Raw genomic sequence first — 23,589 nt, forward strand, 5'->3', positions numbered from 1 at the left:
GGGTAGCAGATAGAATACCCCAGGTCGGGGTTCCAGGGGTGTGTCTGTGTGGATTTGTTCTTGTGCGTTTTCAGGGAGTTTCTTGAGCAGATGGTATAGTTTCTTTGGTAACCCTCAGTGGGATCAGAGAGTAATGGCTTGTAGAAAGTGGTGTTGGAGAGCTGCCTAGCAGCCTCTTGTTCATATTCCGACCTATTCATGATGACGACAGCACTTCCTTTGTCAGACTTTTTGATTATGATGTCAGAGTAGTTTCTGAGGCAGTGCATGGCATTGTGTTCTGCATGGCTGAGGTAATGGGGCAAGTGATGCTGCTTTTCCACAATTTCAACCTGTGCACGTCGGCGGAAGCACTCTATGTAGTAGTCCAGCCTGTTGTTTTGACCTTCAGGAGGAGTCCACCCAGAATCCTTCTTTTTGTAGTGTTGGTAGGAAGGTCTCTGTGGGTTAGTATGCTGTTCAGAGGTGTGTTGGAAATATTCCTTGAGTCGGAGACGTCAAAAATAGGATTCTAGGTCACCACAGGACTGTATCATTTTTGTGGGGGTGGAGGGGCAGAAGGAGAGGTCCCAAGATAGCCCAGCAGAAGAATCTGTCCTAAGTGTATAGCTGGACAGATTAACAATATTGCTGGGTGGGTTAAGGCTGTTGTGGCCCCTTGTGGCATGTAGGGGTTTAGATAGATAGTTTAGTGTCCTTTTTCTTTTGTAGAGAAGCAAAGTGTGTGTTGTAAATGGCTTGTCTAGTTTTTGTAAAGTCCAGCCATGAGGAAGTTTGTGTGGAAGGTTTTTTTTTTTTTTTTTTTTATGAGAGTATCCAGTTCTGAGAGCTCATTCTCAATCTTTCCCTGTTTGCTGTATAGGATGTTGATCAGGTTGTTCCGCAGTTTCTTTGAGAGTGTGTGGCACAATCTGTCAGCATAGTCTGTGTGCTATGTAGATTATAACTCATTTTTTTTACCTTCAGTCCTTTTGGTATGATGTCCATCTGTTTGCATCTGGAAAGAAAGATGATTTCTCTCTGTATCTGTACTAGTTTTTTCATGAAGTTGATGGATTTCCACTCCATACGGCTAAATGCAGTGCCTTGCATAATGACAGGTTTCAGAGTAACAGCCACGTTAGTCTGTATCTGCAAAAAGAAAAGGACATTGGCCAAACCGGACAGTCTCTATGTAAAAGAATAAATGGACACAAATCAGACGTCAAGAATTATAACATTCAAAAACCAGTCGGAGAACACTTCAAACTCACTGGTCACTCGCTTACAGACCTAAAAGTGGCAATTCTTCAACAAAAAAACTTCAAAAACAGACTCCAATGAGAGACTGCTGAATTGGAATTAATTTGCAAACTGGACATCATTACATTAGACTTGAATAAAGACTGGGAGTGGATGGGTCATTACACAAAGTAAAGCTATTTCCCCGTGTTTATTTCCCGCCTCCCTCCCCCGCACTATTCCTCACACATTCTTGTCAACTGCTGGAAATGGCTCACCTTGATTATCACTACAAAAGGTTTTTTTCCCCTCTCCTGCTGGTAATAGCTCACCTTACCTGATCACTCTCGTAACAGTGTGTATGGTAACACCCATTGTTTCATGTTCTCTGTGTATATGAAATCTCCCCACTTTATTTTCCACTGCATACGTCTGATGAGTTGAGCACAGACATGGGTTTTCCTGACATTCTGCAGGAATGAGCTTGACAATCTTAAGGCAGCGGCTGAGGAATCTGGGTTCCTGGTGCTCACGAGTCTTATTCTTGTGGCTGATCATGTTTCCATTGGACCATCGCTGTCGTGGTCAGTTATGGTCATTTAGAAGGAGGTAGGTAAGTAGGACCACTCCCATTAAGGGCTTTGAATACCAGGATCATTGAAATTTTGCATATGATTTTGTATTCCACAGGGAACTAGTACAGAAGATGGAGCATTGGAGTGACCTGTATTGCTGAATAGGGGGTAATTTTATGATGTGATGCTTCATTCTTAAATATGAGTGATGTTATTAGGTTTACTACTGTAACATGAGCCTCTCCCTTTTTGCATGATAATCAAAAGAATTCTTTCACAGGACTTCATAAGAATCAGAGATATAACATTTAATGTGGGGTATTTAAGTCTACTAATGATAATTCTCCTTGATGCTAAGAGTAACTGAGGAGCTGGGTGTTTCTCTTGAAATATATGGGTCACTCAAAATGTGACAGTGATGAATGTGGAGGACTGATTGCTTGCTTGCTTGCTTGGGCCAGTAGAGTACTATTTTTCTCCTCAAGCAATTAGCATTTCCCCTCTACACTTTGAGATTTATTAGCAATATAAGAAACCCACTATGATGGTGGGGATCGATTTTCTATGCTAGATGGACACTTTAGTGCCAGATATTTAGAAGGAACATCCACAGTATAAAAAGGGATACAGAACTGGATTGAAAGCCCATAGAAGTCACTGGAAAGAATCTTGTTGACTTCAGAAAGATTCGTTTCAGGCCATATAATCACTAATGACACTCAGATAAACACCAGAAATGTGGATGCTTACACATAAAATTTATAAGAACTATCCAAAACAGTTTGAGGCTGACCTTCTTTCTCCCATTGTGACATACAATTCCCTGGCTCTTTCCATCTAGCAGTGTGTCTAGGCCACTATCCCCAAATAAACCAGCCCCTAGGTCCCTACCTATGATCAGTAACTCCGAATATAGTTGTAGGAGCATCTCCAGGACAAACATGGCATCTTCTCCCCCAAATTTCATACATGTTTAAGTGCTCATGTTGCATCTTACACAGTGAACAATTAGGCAGCCAGCTCAAGATTTTTAAAATCACTGCAGGAATGAAATCGACAAGTGCTATTCTGTCACAGTTCATTATTATTATAAGCTATGTTCAATGCACAGTTAAATAGGGTAAAGGCCTCTTTTTAAAAATCTCCTAACTCAATTTAACCACAGCTGATGAAGCCAAGTGTTTGCAACTGTTAAGTTCAGGCAAGTTTATATCTTGACATGGCATTAAGGGGCCCAGCTGTAGCAACTGTATCTTGCTCATACACCAGGTTTTGTTTCCGACAACTGTGTTTAGAAACAACTGAAACCAATAAACCCCCCCAAAATATACCAATAAACCTTGTATAAAGAGAGAGATTAGGTTACACCTTTGACCTTCAGAATGAAATCTGCAAAGCTAGATACTAAGGATTCAATATACAAAGATTCTCCTTTTCAACTAATTTAATTTATCCTTCCATTAAACTTCCCAAGGTAACCTCTCCAAAGCAGTCTGTGAAAGAAATAGCTCTATGACGGGTAAGATACTGACTTTGAAAGCAGAGGAAACTATTTAGCTTTGCACACATACATATGCATATTTTCATATGTACATATCTTATGTCATTCTTTTCCTCTACCACCTTTGCTTTTTCTGACACTTAATTAACCATATATCTCTGATGTCAAAACAAACATAAAATATGGCTGCTTGTAGGGAATGTGAACCCTAATTAAGATGAACTTTTGGACATAATTCAAGTTTTGAATTCTCATCAGGATCTAATCCGGTTTATAAAATGTTCCCAGATGTTCACGTGAGTCTGAGTCAGAGTCCATGTTTATTTGTATCTTGAAAAACTAAAGCTTAAATTAAAAATTTTGGAGCAGGTATTTCATTTGGAGCTTCAGGCCAAATTAATTACGGGTGAGATTCCACTAAATTCAATGGAGCTAAGTGAGACATGAGTTTAGCCTGCCACCTTTAAAGCATTAGGACTGTGGGAACTAATTCAAATCAATTTCTGTTTTTCTTCTTATTGACTTGCACTAAGGATGGGTAATTTCAACTTTAGACATTTCAAACCCACTCAGAAAACCCCAGGGATAAGAAATTTGAAAGAGTAAAAATACTCACTACCTATGTAAGGCCAGATTCTGATACCCTTCCACCTGTTAGTGTTTTCTCCCCACTCTGAACTCTGGGGTACAGATGTGGGGACCCACATGAAAGATCCCCTAAACTTATTTTTACCAGCTTAGGTTAAAAACTTTCCCAAGGCACAAATTCTTTTCTTGTCGTTGGATGGGTACTGCTGCCACCACCAAGTGAGTTAGACAAAGATTTAGGAACTCCAAGTGGTCCTTTTCCTATTTCCCCAAAACATCACCCCAAGCCCTTTCACCCCCTTTCTTGGGGAGGCTTGTGAATAGTATACCAACCAATAGGTTAACCAAGTGAGCACAGACCAGACCCTTGGGTTTTTAGGACCCAAAAAACCAATCAGGTTTTTAAAAGAAGAACTTTATTACAAAGAAAAAAGTAAAACAAGCACCGCTGTAAAATCAGGATGGAAGGTAATTTTACAGGGTAATAAAAAGATTTATAACACAGAGGATTCCCCTCTAGGATCAACTTCAAAGTTACAAAAACAGGAATAAACCTCTCTTCTAGCACAGGGAAAATTCACAAGCTAAAACAAAAGATAATCTAATGCATTTCCTTGCTTTACTTACAGTGTTTGTAACCTTAGATGCTTATTTCAGTTAGGGTTTTAGGAGACTTTTTTTCTGCCCTGGTCCCTCTCTGTCCGAGAGAGAGCAACAAAGAGAGCGCAAATAAAGCCTTCCCCCACAGATTTGAAAGTATCTTCTTCCCTTATTGGTCCTTTTGGTCAGGTGTCAACCAGGTTATTTGAGCTTCTTAACCCTTTACAGGTAAAGGAGGGATTTTATGCTACCTTTAGCTGTATGTTTTTGACACCACCACAGATAGTCCAACGGACTTCTGGGGGACTACTTCTAAAGCAGTATTCACTATTCTGTGTAAGGCTGTCTGAACCTGGTCCACTGTATTTTACTTGCTAAAAGTACTTGTCCAAGCATTAGTTAATTAATATTCACAACATCCCTACAATGCAGGTTAGTGGACCTTTGGTAGTTAAGGAAACAGACACAAAAAACATGAAAGGCAATGGCCCAAACTTTTGCCCTGACTTCAAACCAAATCTGTACTTTTCCCAAGGTCTGAAAAAGTTTTGACTTAAATTCACTTCCATCATTCATCCCAGTTCTGTCATGGATCTGAAAATCAATCTGTAGGGCTCTGTTTAAAGATCATATGGTCAGTGCTTTTACGAGGTGCATGCCTAAGTGCTTCTGTTGAGGTGCTACTAACAGAGAAGCCCCACATTGTACATGGCATATATATTGTGGTGTCAGAGAATGAGTGTCAGACCCACAATTGGATCTGGTGCTGTCATTTAGTTATTTATGATGAGTGGAAGGCTCTAAGGCAGAGTTCCCCCAAGAGTGGGGTGTACCCCCTGAACATGGGGGGCATGAAGGACTAGCTGAGAGAGGATGGAGATACCTCTTCTTTGTTTTTCAAGATTTCAGCTTTTGTTTTTCAAAAGAGGCAGTTTCTAGCTCTTATAGTTGCAAAGAAAACCTTCACCATCTGAAGGGAGCGTATGCCTGAGTTTGCAGACAGCATGAAACAATGGCTCTAAGGTGTGAACTGCCCGATTCATTTTGATGAGCACTAACTTGGATGCCAATAATGCTAGCTAAGATTGACATTTAAAATATTTCACTGCTCAAAGCATTTATGAAAGGAGGGGAAATAGATATTCTTAATCTATCTACACCAGTATTCACTAAATTAGGTGAGGGACTGGAAGGCTGAGCTTAGGTAGATGGGGGGACATGAAAGATGTATATACATTAACATGTGTAGACCTTGAAAGATGTTATGGCACATTCAAGGAGACATGGTGGGTTTTGTTTTCCTGAAGGGTGGACTCAGTTATCAGGAGTTTCAGGAACATTACTCAAGGACACAGTGACTGGAGGGAGAGAATTTTTCTTCCTGTGGTAGTTCTGTCATGTAAATGTACAGCACCCAGCACAATGAAGATCAACCTGGCCACGGCCTTTAGGTGCTACTACAATATAAAAGCATTAAATAATGAAGTACTGAATGATATTTCATATGTCATTTATTAAGGTTTGAACAAGGATCTCTGAACTACTGAGCACCCAAAATCCTTGGCAGTTTGACCTACTCACCACATATATAATGATCTAGCCATCTCCTGTAGGTGTGAGGAAGGACTGATAGATTTACTAAGTAACTTCATGGGGCAATTCCTTGATCCCCTATTAAAATTCATGGATCAGAACAAAGGGTTCATATAGTAGGTCTAAACAGGCAACTGAGGATTCCCCTGGCACGCAGAAACACTGCACTGGTGTAAAGCTTTAGGCCGCTCGCTCCTCCGCTCAGACATAGGGGTTGTCTGGGATGAGGGAGACAGGCTAAATAGGGAAGCAGCAAACCTGGGCTGGCAGAAGGATGGGACCATTGTAACCTGTGTAAATAAGAGCATCCCTGTGGTTCCTCAAACTAACCAGGGACCAGTTCAGGCTCTGGCCCAGGGGAGGTGGAAAGATGCCTTTCAGCTACTTTTGCCTCCCCACTCTTCATGCTTAGTGTTGTTTAAGGATTCAGCTCATAAAGAATATTTCTGCATCAAAATACCTAGCGACAAATCTGAGCTTAAAGAATGCTCTATCTCCTTTTTGTACCTGAAAAAGGACTAACCCAATAGTTCAATGGGAATAAACTAATATCAGTAAAGCCCACTATCTGAGGTACCCTTATGCACAGTAAAAGAGGTTAAAATATCCAGACAATCCGGCAGTGCAATTGGTTGAGCATCCCAGTGGGGCTTTAATAATCTGATTTGTGCCCAGTACTTTTCCTGCAAAACTAACTCATGAAATGCTCAGTCAAATGAGAAGTTTTCCAAATCTTCAAAGAGATCTTGGCCGTGAGGGGAATGAGGAGAATTTTTTTTTATTTATACTTATTCCACCTTTAATAGAAAAAGAGAAAATTCTCCTTGATGTGTCACATATGCCCTGATTTCAGAATAATACATTTCACATGAAGTTACGTGTCTAATCCAGTTTTATACATGCTCGCCATTTTACTTAGTGTTCTATAATTGAAAATGTAAATCTGTTTTTCCCCATTAGAATGCACCATGGAGTGGCAATTGGATAATATTAAGAATGGATGAACAAAAGGGACCTTTTGGTCCCAGCTCATACATACAGACTTTGTTTGAGCTAGCAAACCAGAGATTAAAGAAAGCACAGGGCATTAACCTGAACCTTTAGGGCTTCCTCTTATTAGGAACATAGCACTAATTTACTTGGGCCTTATCTATGCAAATTGACCATCTTGCCTCTTATGCAAATTGTGGAAGCTGGTTTGCAGAATAGTCAGTAAATGTATGCTTCCGTGGGGCTTTTTGAGCTTCAGCAAACCATGTACGTTACTTCTGAACAATGACAAATTGTGTGGACAGAGGCAATCTAAGTTTATTGGACTTTTTAACCACTGAATATTTGGTTTGATACTTTTACAGATTGGAGATTAACAAAAAAGAACCTGGATGGTTTGGATCTGGAACTGGATTCCCTGTTCAAGTTCATGGCTTATTTAGGGCCAAGGATTATGGTTTTGGTTCAACATCAAAAGTTACCAAAATCATGTAAGCTGTTGTCATGAGAATCTGGCCTAAAAATATCAGACATCTCATGAGATCTGCTGACATTGTGAGATTTCTGCCATCTTGAATTATGGAAATTTCACAAACTCAGTTACTCTCACAAGATTTGACACATATTCAGTGTGGACTTGAACATTGCAGTTTTAGACCAAAGCCCGAGGAGAAGATTCAAATCAGAACCTAATCCTGTTTAAATTTGAAAGGATTTAGAGTTAAGAATCTGGTTTTGACCCATCTCTAATATTAATGGAGCATTGTTTATGAGAGCTCTAATTCTGCTTTGGGATTTTCAACCATCCCCATAAGTCTTAAAAATGTAAAGGTGAAGACAGTTAAAAAAAACCCACAAAAACACCAAACCCAAAATCTTTACTGACCTGAATTATTCTTTATACAAAAAACCCAAAACACAACCCAAAACCTCACAACAACAACTTATCCCAGCTAGCTGCTGTAGAGATGTTATCTCAGCACATGACTTGCTATTCATAAATATTTTCGACATTAAACCAGTTGATGAAAACAGAGAATTGGCTAACAATTGCTTTTCTACAAAATCAAAGATGAATAATGTCATGGTTATAATTTTTTTTATTTATTCCTCTTTCCATTAACACCCAAGGCATGTAAGAGCATCTGCTGCAGCTACTTCTTTAATCTTCATGTAATTAAACAACTCATAGGGAACAGTGAAAGCTTTGCCCACAGACTAAACATAATGCAATTTCAGTTTGACAACACTGCCTCCTCCCTCATACCAAAGCACTTAGAATGCTGTAGAAGATCATTCTGATTAGACTACATTAAAGTCATAATAGACCCTATTCTTTTAATATTTAAGAGTCCAATACATAAAGATGGTTATCAATGGGGTCTAGGGTCATGTGATAGAAGGAAAGTCATTAATATGGGGCCAATAGGAGACAAATTAAAATAAAAAACTTCAAATGTACGAGTTGGATTTTCAATCCTGTTCCTAATAGTCATGGTGTCCAAATCACAAAATAAATCTCACCATTAGCACTAATCACCAGAGTTGGTCAGAGAAATGTAGATGGAACTACATTCCATTAGAACTGAAATGCTTCGTGAAATTGGGTCAATTTTATTTTGTTTAAGAAGAAAACCAGAAGGAAAAAAAAAAAAGAGTTCAGAGAATGTTAAAATGTCCTACTTCAACATTTTTACAGCTAAATATTTCAATTCTTCATTTTGAAATTACTTTTCAGCCAGATTTTTTTTTAATTTGGTTTTATGTTGTATTACATTGTAATACCAAAGTTTAAAAAGTCAGAATGGAAATTAAACAATTCAATCAACCCAAAATAATTTCACTTTTTTCCTTTGGGCAGAATTTAAAAAATGTCCAGTTTTAATTCCAATTTGGAATGCAGCCAAATTTGCAAAGTGAACTTCTGTTCTCCTCCTCACTACTGTACTCATCACATTTTGGTCCCCAAAAGGGCAAAGAATGTCTTGTGATGGACAACACAGGACTCTTAATCATAGGCTTACTAACTTTATTACATTCACCATCACAAACTTGTTAAGATTTGCCACTTGTTTGTGTGTCCCTTTTTTCCTGGAAAGCATAATCTCCACTCATTTAGGCCCCAGTCTTGCTATAACATGTGCACAGGCAAATCCATACTTGCATGGAGCATCACTGATTCCAGGTGTCCATGTGTGTGCATGGTCCATGGGTGTGCATTTCATTACAGGATCAGGGCCTTAGTCTATGTCAAAGTACTGCCTTAAATTATTGGTGTATCTAGAATATTTTATGGAGGCAGGGGTAACAAATAGGCAGCACCAGTTATCCAGCCACCTCCTCCTTCCCATCCGGTCTTTCCCAGACTTTTTTTTTAAATACAGGTTATTTTGGAATGTTTTCCCTCACCATTTCTTTCACACAAGACACATTGGTATGAAATAAAAAACAAACCTCTCTTCAGATAAAGGGTGGATGGTAAGAATCACAGAGGGAATTAATTATAGGATATTTGAATGTATATTTTTTTAAATAAAAAGTAGAAAAATCGAACCTTGGTGGCCTCAGCCTATCCTTTATTCATGGCGGACTTTCAGCAATAGGACTGTGTAGTTATTCTTTTCCTTCTTGTAAGAATTTCCCTCCTGGACCCCAGTGAAAGGGCTCCAACTGGATCTCTATTAAAATGACATAAAGGTCAATGTGAGAGTCAAACAGCTCATTTGTTGTAATAACTATATATGTAGTGGAGGTCAGTACTCAAAGTATGTATCTTGAATTAATACCCCTCCTCAAATTCACTGTCATTATTGGCTCAGTTTAAGTTCGGTTGAGGTATATTAGAATTCCATTAATGCTGCAGATGTTTTTATTTCTTGAAGGTGCTTGTATATCAAGTGTGCTTTCTCTCTCTGGCTTGCACTTCTCACAAGCAGCTCCCATATTCCATGTGAGGAATGAAAATATCATCAAGTTTTCAGATATAATTTGCCTATCTTCGCCATCATGTGACAGTTTTTTAAAAGTGTGTTTTTATAAAGGTCAAAACAAGAGATTAAAATGTTGTATGAATATCAATCATGTCTCTGCTGCTAGGGTCAGAATCATCAATGGAGAAGTTTAATTTAAGCAGCTGCAATACATCATCATGTTGTTTTAAGCATGTCTGTAGAAGAAAAAACACAAGTGTTTGCTTTTGGTTGGAAAGAAAAATGATGGATGATGATTTCAGACATGAAACCTGTTGTGATCAGTTACCCTAGCACACAGATCTTGGGAGACAGGCCAGTCCTTGCTTACAGACATCCCGCCAACCTGAAGCAAATATTCACCAGCAACCACACACCACACAACAGAATCACTAACCCAGGAACCTATCCTTGCAACAAAGCCCATTGCCAACTGTGTCCACATATCTATTCAGGGGACACCATCATAGGGCCTAATCACATCAGCCACACTATCAGAGGCTCGTTCACCTGCTCATCTACCAATGTGATATATGCCATCATGTGCCAGCAATGCCCCTCTGCCATGTACATTGGCCAAACTGGACAGTCTCTACATAAAAGAATAAATCAGATGTCAAGAATTATAACATTCAAAAACCAGTTGGAGAACACTTCAATCTCTCTGGTCACTCGATTACAGACCTAAAAGTGGCAATTCTTCAACAAAAAAACTTCAAAAACAGACTCCAAGGAGAGACTGCTGAATTGGAACTAATTTGCAAACTGGATACAATTAACTTAGGCATGAATAGAGACTGGGAGTGGATGGGTCATTACATATACCACATACTCAGCTTGGGTACAGATGGAAAACCTATCCCCTTTCAGATGCAAAGTTGAAGTGAAGACCACAATCATGGAAAACTTATTTAGTCTCTTTTAGCAAATATTTCCAGTCCCACACATACCCCTGTCAAGGTTCCTCCCCCACTCTGAACTCTAGGGTACAGATGTGGGGACCTGCATGAAAAACCTCCTAAGCTTATCTTTACCAGCTTAGGTCAAAACTTCCCCAAGGTACAAAATATTACCCCCGTTATCCTTGGAATGGCCGCTACCACCACCAAACTAATACTGGTTACTGGGGAAGAGCTGTTTGGACGCGTCCTTCCCCCCAAAATACTTCCCAAAACCTTGCACCCCACTTCCTGGACAAGGTTTGGTAAAAAGCCTCACCAATTTGTCTAGGTGACTACAGACCCAGACCCTTGGATCTTAAGAACAATGAACAATCCTCCCAACACTTGCACCCCCCCTTTCCTGGGAAATGTTGGATAAAAAGCCTCACCAATTTGCATAGGTGACCACAAACCCAAACCCTTGAATCTGAGAACAATGAAAAAGCATTCAGTGTTTTACAAGAAGACTTTTAATAAAAAATAGAAGTAAATAGAAATAAAGAAATCCCCCCTGTAAAATCAGGATGGTATATATCTTACAGGGTAATTAGATTCAAAAACATAGAGAACCCCTCTAGGCAAAACCTTAAGTTACAAAAAAGATACACAGACAGAAATAGTTATTCTATTCAGCACAATTCTTTTCTCAGCCATTTAAAGAAATCATAATCTAACACATACCTAGCTAGATTACTTACTAAAAGTTCTAAGACTCCATTCCTGTTCTGTCCCCGGCCAAGACGACTACAGACAGACACACAAACCCTTTGTTTCTCTCCCTCCTCCCAGCTTTTGAAAGTATCTTGTCTCCTCATTGGTCATTTTGGTCAGGTGCCAGCGAGGTTACCTTTAGCTTCTTAACCCTTTACAGGTGAGAGGAGCTTTCCCCTGGCCAGGAGGGATTTCAAAGGGGTTTACCCTTCCCTTTATATTTATGACAACCCCCAACTTCTTACACAGACCAAGTAGGTAGAAACAAAATTAATTGACATACTTAGATTGGTCAGATTGCAGACTCCAAAGCATTTGAACAATTCATCTAACAATGCACAACTTCAAAAAGGACAGATTTTTATAAATATTTTCAAATTCAACAATGTCAGACCAGAAATGTGGGAAGATGTACGTACTAGAGCCCTCAGATGGCCAGGTGGTCTAGTGGGTAGCACATCCAGCATTGCCTTTCAGTGGGAAGGCCTTTCAGACCGCTGCCTCACCTGAGGATGGGTTTAGCTTCACCTCAGGTTTGCAATGTCTTTGTCCTCATTTCATCAGAGGCAGTGGGAGATTGGAATGTGGCGCATGTACATCCTGCAAGCAGAGGCAGTTGGCTGGGGAGCCCAGGACCTCCCACTCCACCAGGCTCCGACACAGGGCCTTTCGAGAGTCAACTGTGTCCAGCATCCTGGAGTGCCCTTGGAGTTACCTTCCCTGGGTCACTTCCTACCACCTGTCTCTCCCCATAGCCCCAAGTCCAATATAAGATACAAAAGAAAAAGAAGAGATAACTAAACCTGCAGCCCCAATTGGCCTCAGCCTTCAATCCTGTTCCTCACAGGGCGGCTTCTTCAGCACCCTTGTCCAGGAGCCCTAAGGATAGGTCTATCTTCCTGCTCAGCCTACCCCTGACTGAGCTGAGTTGCTCCCTTTTAAGCTTCCTCTTGAGCTGGAGCATGCTCTGCAGGTCTGGAGGGGTGGAGCTACCGGGGCTCAGTATTGTCCTTTAACCCCTTTCAGGCCCAGTGTGGGATTTGCACCCCTCCCCCCATCACAATATACAGCAACCATATTGAAATTAGAAAAATAATTGTAAAAAGGCTTGGGAAAATAGGGTGATCTAAAGGACAGATTGTCATTCTCCAGGCAGCTGTACATAGTGGTGAAACAGATAAATCACAGCACACAAGAAAAATTGGAAGCACAATTTCCTGGCACCATAAAAGACTACACTAAAATGCACACTCCCCACAGGTCACTGTGGGCATGACAGCCTGCTCCTCTGCAACTGCTGTCTGGAGCAAACATTATGGGATCAGTTTCCATTCAAATCTCACCCCAGAACGTACCTTTTCTTCCCTCATTATCTCTTTTAGGCTCTCTCCTCAACTTCTGCTACTATTCATCTCGGTAGCAATAAAATTGAACTGCATGGAGCTTTGGGCTAGAATTTGTATGAAAAATTGTTATAATTCTACAGTGATATTGCATTGCAAAGGCAGGATTTTGTGGTTAAGGGACTGGGACAAGGGCGATCTCAGTTCAATTGCCAGCTCAGTCATAAACTCCTTATAACAGTCTGGGCAGGTCACTTAGCTGCTGAGCACATGCTTATGCGCTTTGTGAGATCAAACCCTGAGCAATGCCACTGGGGTTACTCAAGTGATTAAAGTAAAGTATGTGCTTAAGCGTTTTGTTACTCACGTCTTAAAGTTTAGAATGTCTAAACGTTTTGTTGCAGCTGAACTAAGAATAATGTTTTGTTTCTTGTATTGCACCTCCTTTGTACTCTTTTGGGGACTAGATACAAGTAAATGGATGCTGTATAAACATATACATAAATTAAACAGATGGGTCAGGTTACTTGTAAGTAGTTTGGAGGTGCCCATGAGTATTCAGGGTTTACGGGTTTTGTCAGTAGCCACTACACTCTAATACTGGTCTTGTCTGAGACCATCAGTGACTTACTCGCTCATGTGGTACAAACTAATATCTTCAGTTGTATTTTCCTAGCAACCACTGCAACTGGAGAACTTCACCGATAGTCCCTCAAGATCAGAATATGGGAACCTCAATGTGCTGAGTGTAAAATGATTGACAGGTTAGCAACAGATTTGGTGAACCACTGCAGCCATCTCTTTTCTTTCCCTGAAATACTTCATTGTATACTTTATATTAATATTTGATTTAGGCCTGGCTCTAGAAAGGTCATGAACTGAGAGAAAATACCTAGTTATTAAATTGCATATCAGTTTAGTTTTATGAAACCACTTGGGTCTTCAAATTACAATAGTATATTGGGAGAAAGTATTTAATGTTGCTATTTGCATTTAAATAAGCTTTGAAGTATGGAGAATAGAGAGAGTTTTTCAAATAAAATTTCCTACTGCTATGAAGAAAGAGGTTCTGAAGAAGCCAGCCTCCAAAATTTAGCAAATAATTGCCAAAAACGCTACTTGTTCAGCAGAAGGGAAATTTAAAGTGCTGCTTATAAAACAAGTGCTGTGGCAGGGGAAACACAGCAATTTAGTAAGTTAATTTTCAGCAAAATATTTCTTTTCCACATCACTGTTTAGCTGAAGTCTACATTTTGAAAAGTGACTTGTGATTTTTGGCTGCCTCGCTGGGGACCCCTTAAAGGGCACTGATTTTCAGAAGTGCTGAGCACCCGTGCTCTGAAAATGAGACTTTTTAAAGGTGTATTAAGTTGGGCATCCAAAAAATGAGGTTGTTTTTGCAAATTTGAGTCTAAGGCTGCTGCTAGACCTGTGGTTCTTTCCATTTGGTGCCACACACTGTGAGCAGAGAACTGAGCAGGGAATTGAAAGCCCATACACCTGTTGGACAGTAGGTCTTCTCTTCCCGCTTTTAATACGATACTATTGTTTGCTTCTCGTTGGTCTTATCCTTTGAAAATCTGGAAGTATTTGCAAGGATGGGGCTACTTTTCTTTGTCCAAATTTCAAATGTGAATTAAAACTACTGTGGTAACGTATCAAACAATTTACAAAATATTTTTAAAAGGCTCACTAAATCGGTTTCCACTTCACAAATCTTTTCAAGTTCATGCCACTTTGATTCAAAGCAATAGAGATGAGGCACAACAAAATACAACACTTCCAACGCTGAGGCCAAAACCTTTTTACAGATTAGCTGAGTGGTTCCCACCTCAGTAAATAGAAGCTGCATGGCTAAAAGGGCATGTCTACACAACAAATAGACTGTTTTACTAGTCTATTAGAATATTTTCATCAATTTTGTAAACTAGACTGTAGACTACACAACAACATGCAGCTGGCCCATGCTAGCCAACTCTGGTTTGAGCCCCGCAAGCCGAAGTCAGCTGGCAAACCGCATGTTTCTCTTTGCTGCGTAGACATACCGAAACAGAATACAAGACTTTAAACACACACCCCGGCAAATTGAACACTGGCCAAGATACACAGATGAGTCAGTTTCGCCAGGCAGTTGGCAACCAATCTGGAATGAGATAACTTTAAACAAGAGTGAATACATGATTCACCATTCTGCTTCACCAGGGCAGTTACACCAGTTTTATGCTAGTGTAAGAATCTTAGGAGAATAAGATTTATAGTATACCACGAAGGATATTTTCAAAATGCAGCTTCTATGAGTATGCATGCAACTCTATGTGCATGAACACTTGCATACATGCACATCGAGTACAATCACTTGTACGTGCAGTGTGCAAAATATACACACACAAGCTCTGTTTTGCTAAATGGGTGCTGCATGTGCAAAAGAGACAGTGCTTGAAAGTGAGGTGAGCATGCACCTGTGCAGAGAAAGAGGTCTCAGGAGGCTCCTTTCCACATATGGCCCTCTCCATTTCAAATGCATATGGGGCTGATTCTCCAAAAATGGATTTTTTAATGGAAATTGTGTTCCTAAATCTCTTAGGCACTTTTTGAAAATCTCCCCCATAGGACCTAACTGGCCAATACACCTCTACAGAATAGATATAGTATGTGAATCTTCTTTCTTGCCACTCTCCTCTTCAGTTTTTAGCCTTCTTCCAAAACTCATGACTGTATGCCCGTCATGTAAGTTGATCTCTCAATGCTCTGTGGATATCCAATCCAGGTACCAAATCTTGGCTTTCCCCTTTGATCATCTTCCTTCCATGATCATTGCAACGGCCATCTTACCAACATAAAAGTCTTGGGTTTCCAATGGACATGTCCAGTGTTCCCTCTAATTTTTCCCACCCATGTGTGGAATGAATTTTGTTATGTGCACCAATATGGAGGTGCTGTGTGACACATCACCCCATATTGGTGCACATAACAAAATTCATGTGGTGGGGGTGGGGCTGAGGGGTTTGGAGTGTGGGAGTGGGCTTAAGGCTGGGGCAGAGGGTTGCGGGGCAGGGGGGGTGAGGAATCTGGCTGGGGGTGTGGGCTCTGGGGTGGAGCTGAGGATGAGGGGTTTGGCATGTAGGAGGGGGCTGGGACAGGGAGGGTGGGGTGTGTTGGGGGTGCGGTCTGGGAATGAGGGATTTGGGGTGCAGGCTGGGAGAGAGGACTCCCCCCTGCTCTCACTCTCTGCAGCAGAACCTGGTTGGGGGGGAGGAGAGGTGCCTCTCCCTGCCGTGGGACGGCATAAGAGCCTCTCCCGCAGCCGCGGCAGATCTGGGGCTGGGCTGGGTTGGGTTGGGGCACCTCTTCCGCATCTGCGGCAGGTCTGAGGAGGCTGGGGGATGGGTGCTGCGGCAGGTCCAGGGCTGGGGGAAAAGGCATCTCTCCCCGTTGCAACACTTAGCACCTGCGCGGCGCTTAATAGGCTGCTGCGTGGCCGCACAGCTTAGCGGGAACTTAGGATATGTCCATACCAACATATAGTACACGAAACAGAGTAAAATAACTAACAGTTAAACAAGACATGGCAGTTACCATGGAGTAACAGTGTTGCTGAGTCTCACAATATTTAGTATCTTTCTTAAAGCCCCAGTTTCTGGAAGCAAGTGAAGGTGAGAATCTCAGCTTTCATTTAAAAAAGTAGTACATTTTTGGCCCTGATAGTTGTAGAGAAAAAAGTTTGGAAATGTGACCCAAGTGCACGGTAGAAGCTCAGAAACCAGAAAGCAAAGAGAAACAAGTCAATATTTACGGGGGGATGAAGCCTTGTGATTTTAAAACTAATCTATGATGTTTGTGGCCTGACTCAATTTTTTAATGCCCTGGAAACTATGATCAGCCCAGCTGTTTGAAGTGTCTGAGTGGGTAATCAGTCCCTGGTGGTGACGGGTGGAGCTGAGCTGACCTAAGCAGAGAAGATTTGGTATAAAAACGTTCCTTGCTAGTTGAACTCAAGAGCCATTAACTGAAGCAGCTAGCAGGAGAATTTTAGAAAGAGTTGAGAGAGGAAGCATAGGCACTGACTCCATGGAAAAAAATTAGTGAGTGCTTAAATCCTCCCCACTCAGTGGCTCCCGGCGCCCCCCTGATCAACTCCTCCCCCTCCCTCCCAGCACCTCCCACTCGCCATGGATCAGCTGTTCCACAGCATACTGGAGGCGCTGGGGAGAGGTGCGGGCATGGGGCATGCTCAGGGAAGGGGGGGTGGAACTGGCAGGAAGAAGCAGGGTTGGGCTGGGGCAGAGTAGGGGCTGAGTACCCACAAGGCAAGGATGAAGCTGGCACCTGTGAAAGGAAGTGTGAGAGGCTCAGTACTACTTGTGATAGCAATATTGCCAGTGATAGAGCAGTGGTGGTGACCTGCAGTGGATATGTGTCATGCTATCTTTCCTGCCTAAGACCAGATGGGATTTCCTGGGCATGAAGTGCAAGTTGACAGATGTGTTGGAGGAAAAGATTCTTGGATTTGGAGGAGCAATTGAGATGTTACTGAGAATCACAGAAACCCAGGAGTACCTAGACAACCAAGTTTGGAAAACAACAGTACGTAAAGTTCAAGGAAGAATGGAGCTTACCACAGAAGGATTTGGCAAGAGATGAAGTCAGTGAGGAGGGCTGGCAGTTCGTAACCTTCAGAGGCAAGAGGTCATGGTGGCATTCTACACAGTTGGAGACAGATGAGGATACCAGAAAGAAGAAAAGCAGGAGGAATTCCACACAACTAGAAGTTTCATGTGATACCAGGTCATCAGCTGAGAAACTATGGAAGATATCTAGCAGGTCCAAGGGAATGGAGATATGTACAAGACATGATTGGATGGCAGCAAGGACCAACCTGTAAGAAAATTAATTTTATCTACAAAGGATTCTCCATCCAACTGTCACCACCTTGTGGTCAGAATAGGAGTAAGGTTAGGTCAGATATCAGGAGGTCATAATTCAAGGCAAGCCAGAGGGCAAAATGGAGAGTCAGGTGTCAGAAGTCAGGCAGGGTCAGATTACCAGGAGATCAGTAGCAGGAGCAAGCAGAGGAAGCAGTCCTAAGCAGGGAGATTCCCAGTTGCAAGGACAACTTCCTGTTCCTATGCTGGGTTTATATAGAAGCTGTGAACCAGTCAGGCCCCCGCAGTGTTCTGCCAATTGGATTCCAGGACTGGAATCCTCTGTTAGGGTTCAGTTTCTGATCTGGCAATTGTTAGCAGGTCACTGAGTGGCAGGTTGAAACTTCCTGGCTCTTGGGAGTGCTGTGGCTCTCGAGAACACAGTCCAAGATAGACAGACAATCCTTGCTGGAGATTCAGTGCTCAGAACAATCAAAAGAACATTCTGCAAGGGACAAGTAGAGAACAGGATGGTGTGCTGCCTTCCCAGAATCACAACATCAACTGTCACTCTAAGACGGAATAGTCTGTCAACTTCAGAAGCCAAGTATCCATTGGTGATGATTCATATTGGCACAAATAACGGTTGTGTTGCAGGCTATCCAGGGGTACTGGAAATAGGGGTTCTTGGTGTGCTGCCACACGGCCTGGCCTGAAGTAGTAATAACACCCACCAAATGCATGGTTTCCCATCATTAGCACCCCACTATAAAAATTGTTCCAGCACCCCTGAGGGCATCATGCAGATACTAGATCACTTCAGAGACTAAGAAGCATATTGATGAAGAACATCATCCAAGCAATCTTCTTTGAGATCCTCCCTGTCCACTGAGCAAAGGAAGGCAGAAGATTCTGGAAGTGAATTGCTGGCTAGATAAGTGGTGAAGAGTCAAGAGCTTTCGTTTTGTGGAACACTGGTCCACTTTCTGTGGCCTAGAACTCAGAGAAGGGGGACCAATGTCTTTGAGGACAGGCTGGTTACACTAGTCAGGAGAGGGTTAAATTAATAGCAAGGGTGCCGGGGGCAGGGGGGAAGATGGAAGAAATGAGTGCTCAGTTAGCACTAAATCCAAGATCCTGAGAATGAAATTAAGGAACCAAAGAACATGGAGAAGAAATTCTTGAATTGCTTAGACACCAACGCTAGGAGCCTAGGTAATAAAAAAAGAGGAACTGGAATTGCTCACTTACGAGCATAAATTTGATCTAGTGGATATTACTGAAAGCTGGTGGGATGATTTGCATAAATGGAATTTTAAAAATCATTGGTTATAACGCACTGAGGAAGGGTCAAGTGTGCAAATGGAGAGGGGAAGTGGCACTCTAGGTCAAAATGGCATTACCTGTTTCCTTGACACTGATAACTTGGAAGAAAATGATCCTGAATGCTTATGGATCAACGTCTAACAGATCAAGATCAAGATGGGGTTCTACCTAGTGTCTGGTACAGAGCACCAAATCACACTAGGGAACAGGATGATCGCTTTCTTCAGCGCCTATCTCCAGTGTGTTGGGAGAAAAAAAGCTGTGTGATCAGGGGGGTCTTAAATCTGAGTGACATATGGTGAAGGTTTGTTTATGCTGTTAGTACTAAAACATTCTTGGAATTTCTTCACATAATAGATCACAGTTTCCTAACTTAAAAAATGTTGCAGACAACACAAGGAAATTCTATATTAGATCTTGTCCTTACAGCTAAAGAACTGATCACTGAACTAAAATATATATATATATATATATATATACATATATATATACATATACACACACACACACACACACACACGCACGCACATTTGGTGTTTTAACTGGGCCAATTTCACACAGCTGAAAGCAGTTATGAGCCATATCAGATGGGAAGAGTTTAATCAGAAAAATGCAAATGATAATTGGGAATCATTTAAGAACACCTTACCAGATGCCCCAAAATTGAGCAAGGAGGATGTGCTGGTTAGAAACGCGACCTGGTTTAGAGGGGAAGTCAAGGCAGCTATAAAAAATAAAAGAACAAATGGAAGATAGGGGAAGTTGATATTAACGAATATAAATCAGAAGTTAGGACTTCTAGAAAATTGATATGCAAAGTCAAGCAACACAAGGAGAAATCTACGGCCGGGAGAGTTAAGGACAATAAAGAGTTTTTAAAAAATATTATGACCAAAAAGAATCTGGGCAATGGTACTAGTCTGTAATGAGATGGAAATGGTAGAATTATCAATACAAATGCATAAAAGGCAGACGTGTTCCATAAATATTTCTGTTCTGTGTTTGGGGAAATCAGATGATGCAGTCTCATCATATGGTGATGAAACATTCTTTCCATTCCATTAGTATCTCTGGGGGATATCAAACAGAAACTACTAACCGTAGACATTTTAACAATCAGCAGGGCCAGGTAACTTACCTCTCAGAGTTTTAATAGAGCTGGCTGAAGAGCTCTCTGGACCATTAATGTTGATTTTCAATAAATCTTGGAGCACTAAGGAAGCTCCAGAAGACTGGAAGAAAACTAATGTTGTGCCAATTTTTAGAAAGGGTAAATGGGATGACCTAGGTAATTATAGGCCTGTCAGCCAGACATCGATCCCAGGCAAGATAATGGAGCAACTTTTATGGGACTCGATTAATAAAGAACTAAAGGAGGGTAGTGTAATAATGTCAATCAACATGGGTTTATGCAAAATAGGTCCTGTCAAATGAATTTGATATCTTTTTGATGAGGTTACAAGCTGGTTTGATAAAAGTAATAGCATTGATGCTATATACTTTGACTTGGTGCCCCACAACATTTTGGTTAAGAAACTAGAATACAAAATGAATATGGCACACATTAAATGGATTAAAAACTGGCTAACTGTAAGTGGGGAATCATCATCAAGTGGGTCTGTTTCTAGTGGGGCCCCACAGGGATCAGTTCTTGGCCCTACACTATTTAACATCTTTATCAATGACCTGGAAGAAAACAAAGTGATCACTGATAAAGTTTGTTGATTATACAAAAATTGGGGGAGTAGTAAATAATGAAAAGGACAGGTCACTGATTCAGAACAATCAAGACCGCTTGGTAACTGGACACAAGCAAACAATACGCATTTTAATACAGCTAAATGTAAACCTCTACATCTAGGAATAAAGAATGTAGACCACACTTACAGGATGGAGGACTCTCCTTGAAGCAGTGATTTTGAAAAATGATTTGGGGGTCATGGTGGATAATCAGCTGAACATGAACTTGCAGTGTGTTCAAAACAGCCAGCGTGATACTGGGGTGCATGAACAGGGGCATCTTAAGTGGGAGTAAAGAGGTTATTTTACCTGTGTATTACTGGTGCAACTGCTGCTGGAATAGTGTGTCCAGTTCTGATGTCCACAATTCAAGGTGGATATTGATAAATTGGAGAGGGTTCAAAGAAGTGCCATGAGAATGATAAAAACAAGCATTAGGAAACAGGCGTTTAGCAATAGACTCAAGGAGCTCAAACTTTTTAGCTTAACAAAGAGAAGGTTAAATGGTGACTTGATTACAGTCTATAAATATCTACATGGGGAACAAATATTTAATAATGGGCTCTTTCAGTCTAGCAGAGGAAGGTATAACATGATCCAATGGAAGCTAGACCAATTCAGGCTGGAAATAAGGTGAATTTTTTTAATGGTGAGAGTTATCAATAATTGGAACAATTTACCAAGGGTCATGGTGGATCCTCCCTCACTGATCATTTTAAAATCAAGACTGGATGTTTTTCTCAAAAGTTATGCTCTAGGAATTATTTTGGGGAAGTTCTACAGTCTGTATTATACAGGAGATCAGACTAGAGGATCATAATGCTCCCTTCTGGCCTTGGAATCTATGATACTCCATGTACTTCCTAAAGAAAGAACCAAATACCCCAGTATCTACCAGTTAAGTAGGTCTAGATAAAAGTATTTGTCTTGTAGAATAAATATTTAGTTCACAGTAAAAAAAATTTCTGAATAAATCTTTGGAATTAGAGTAATAATTAAGGCCCTATTCACATAAAATACTTTGATCACCTTTATTGACTACTTTTTCCTGTGTGGTAAGGGTGAAGTGACCGCATGTTCCAGCATAAAGATTGTGATCCTGAGTCTCTACTGCCTTGCATCTTGTGTAATAATTTGCACCTGGAAAAAGATTGTAGAATGTTAATACTCTGATTTAGGAGCATTTCCACACTTTGCATCTTGTGTAGTTATTTGCACCAGTGAAAAGTGGTGAAGAATCCACTTCAATGGGAATTGAAGGCACTCAGCACCTCAGATCCTAGGTGGAAAAATACCAAAATGCAATGGCCATTTACAGATTGGATAACAATGGATTTCTATTGGTACTGTATTTACTCATGTGGGGGGTGTCTACAGGTTATTTTACTGATATTGTTTGATAGAAAATTAATCAACTATCATTACAGGAGACTCTTCTTATATTCCATATTTCACTAATCTGCAATTAAAGATAAATAAACCAAAACTCTGATTGGAAGCAGAGTAAAACTACAAAGTTTTAATAGCAGACTGGCGCAGAGAAGGCTCCTAAATTATTCAGGCTTTGCTACTTTTACAAAATATACAATAAATTCATTAGTATGTTATCTTTCCTATGAAACTACAATTGTCAAAAAAAATGGACAAAATACATTTTGAGATGCAGCATGCTTGATTTAAAAAAATCACAATTGTTTAGTCTCAAATTCACAAAATTCAGTTATTTAAAAAATGACTCTCCCAGTCATTAATGAACATGGGTGAGTGTCCATTATATATTTAATTAAGTTTTAATTATTTTCATCTCTTATTCCATCAGTTTCTCCAGACAGTTATCTATTCAAGATGACTTCAAATTACTTATGAATATAGAAGTTTCTGAAAGTATTGTTTCTGTCAGAATAAAGTTAACTGAAATTCAAAAAAAGATTTAATCAGAAATATTAACTCTGATTTCACTTTTACACTCTGGCTACGGAGTTACAGGTTGTTCAATTACCGGGCTGCAAATTCTTCTCTCTCGTGGGAATTTGGAGACATTATCCAGTTCTCTTTCAGCTGCCTCTGGGGATTCAAGCTGGTTTACTGAGCAGCAACTAGACAGCTGGCAATTCCCCACCTCCTGAACTTACCACAAGGAGTTTACAATATTGGACCCAATAGTCACAACAGAGGTCAAAACACCAAATCTCCAGCAGCACAGACAAGCCAGGAAATATAGTTCAGAATAACCAGTCTCCTCCATCTAACAAACCTGCATGAGCAGCTGTGCTTGGCCATTATATAGGAAAGGAGAGCAACAAATCCATACATCTGATTCAAACAGGCTTTAGTGTATTCCAAACTGGCTCATTGAAGACTGCCTCCAAGGGCCAAACCATTCCAAAAGAAACATTCAGATTAAGGCAAAGGGTTTCCATGTGAACATATAGCTATAACAAATAGGAAAATAAGTTCCAAATGACACATTAAATGTGTATCACATTGTTAAGCATTGCATTTCTCATATGGATGGATTCTCCTCTCCCTTACTGTAGGGTGAAACTTACCCCTGTGCACAGGGCCAGCACAACACCTCTGCAATACTTTTATAGATTTTTAAAGCCACCAGGGACAATTATAATCCTCT

General features: G+C 40.7%; 1 long non-coding RNA gene across 1 annotated transcript; it reads right to left on the bottom strand.

The window, feature by feature from the left end:
• Window positions 1–851: 851 nt before the first annotated feature.
• LOC311516594 lies at window positions 852–22,094 on the bottom strand. The gene is made up of 4 exons (XR_014710457.1): window positions 21,990–22,094; window positions 21,270–21,314; window positions 9,623–9,746; window positions 852–1,131 (listed from the first exon to the last, which is right to left on the bottom strand). It is a non-coding gene; the product is annotated as an uncharacterized lncRNA (long non-coding RNA).
• Between the last annotated feature and the right edge of the window lie 1,495 nt (window positions 22,095–23,589).

This window comes from Lepidochelys olivacea (assembly GCF_965140295.1).
Source record: "Lepidochelys olivacea isolate rLepOli2 genome assembly, chromosome: 1".
NCBI classification, from domain to species: domain Eukaryota; kingdom Metazoa; phylum Chordata; order Testudines; family Cheloniidae; genus Lepidochelys; species Lepidochelys olivacea.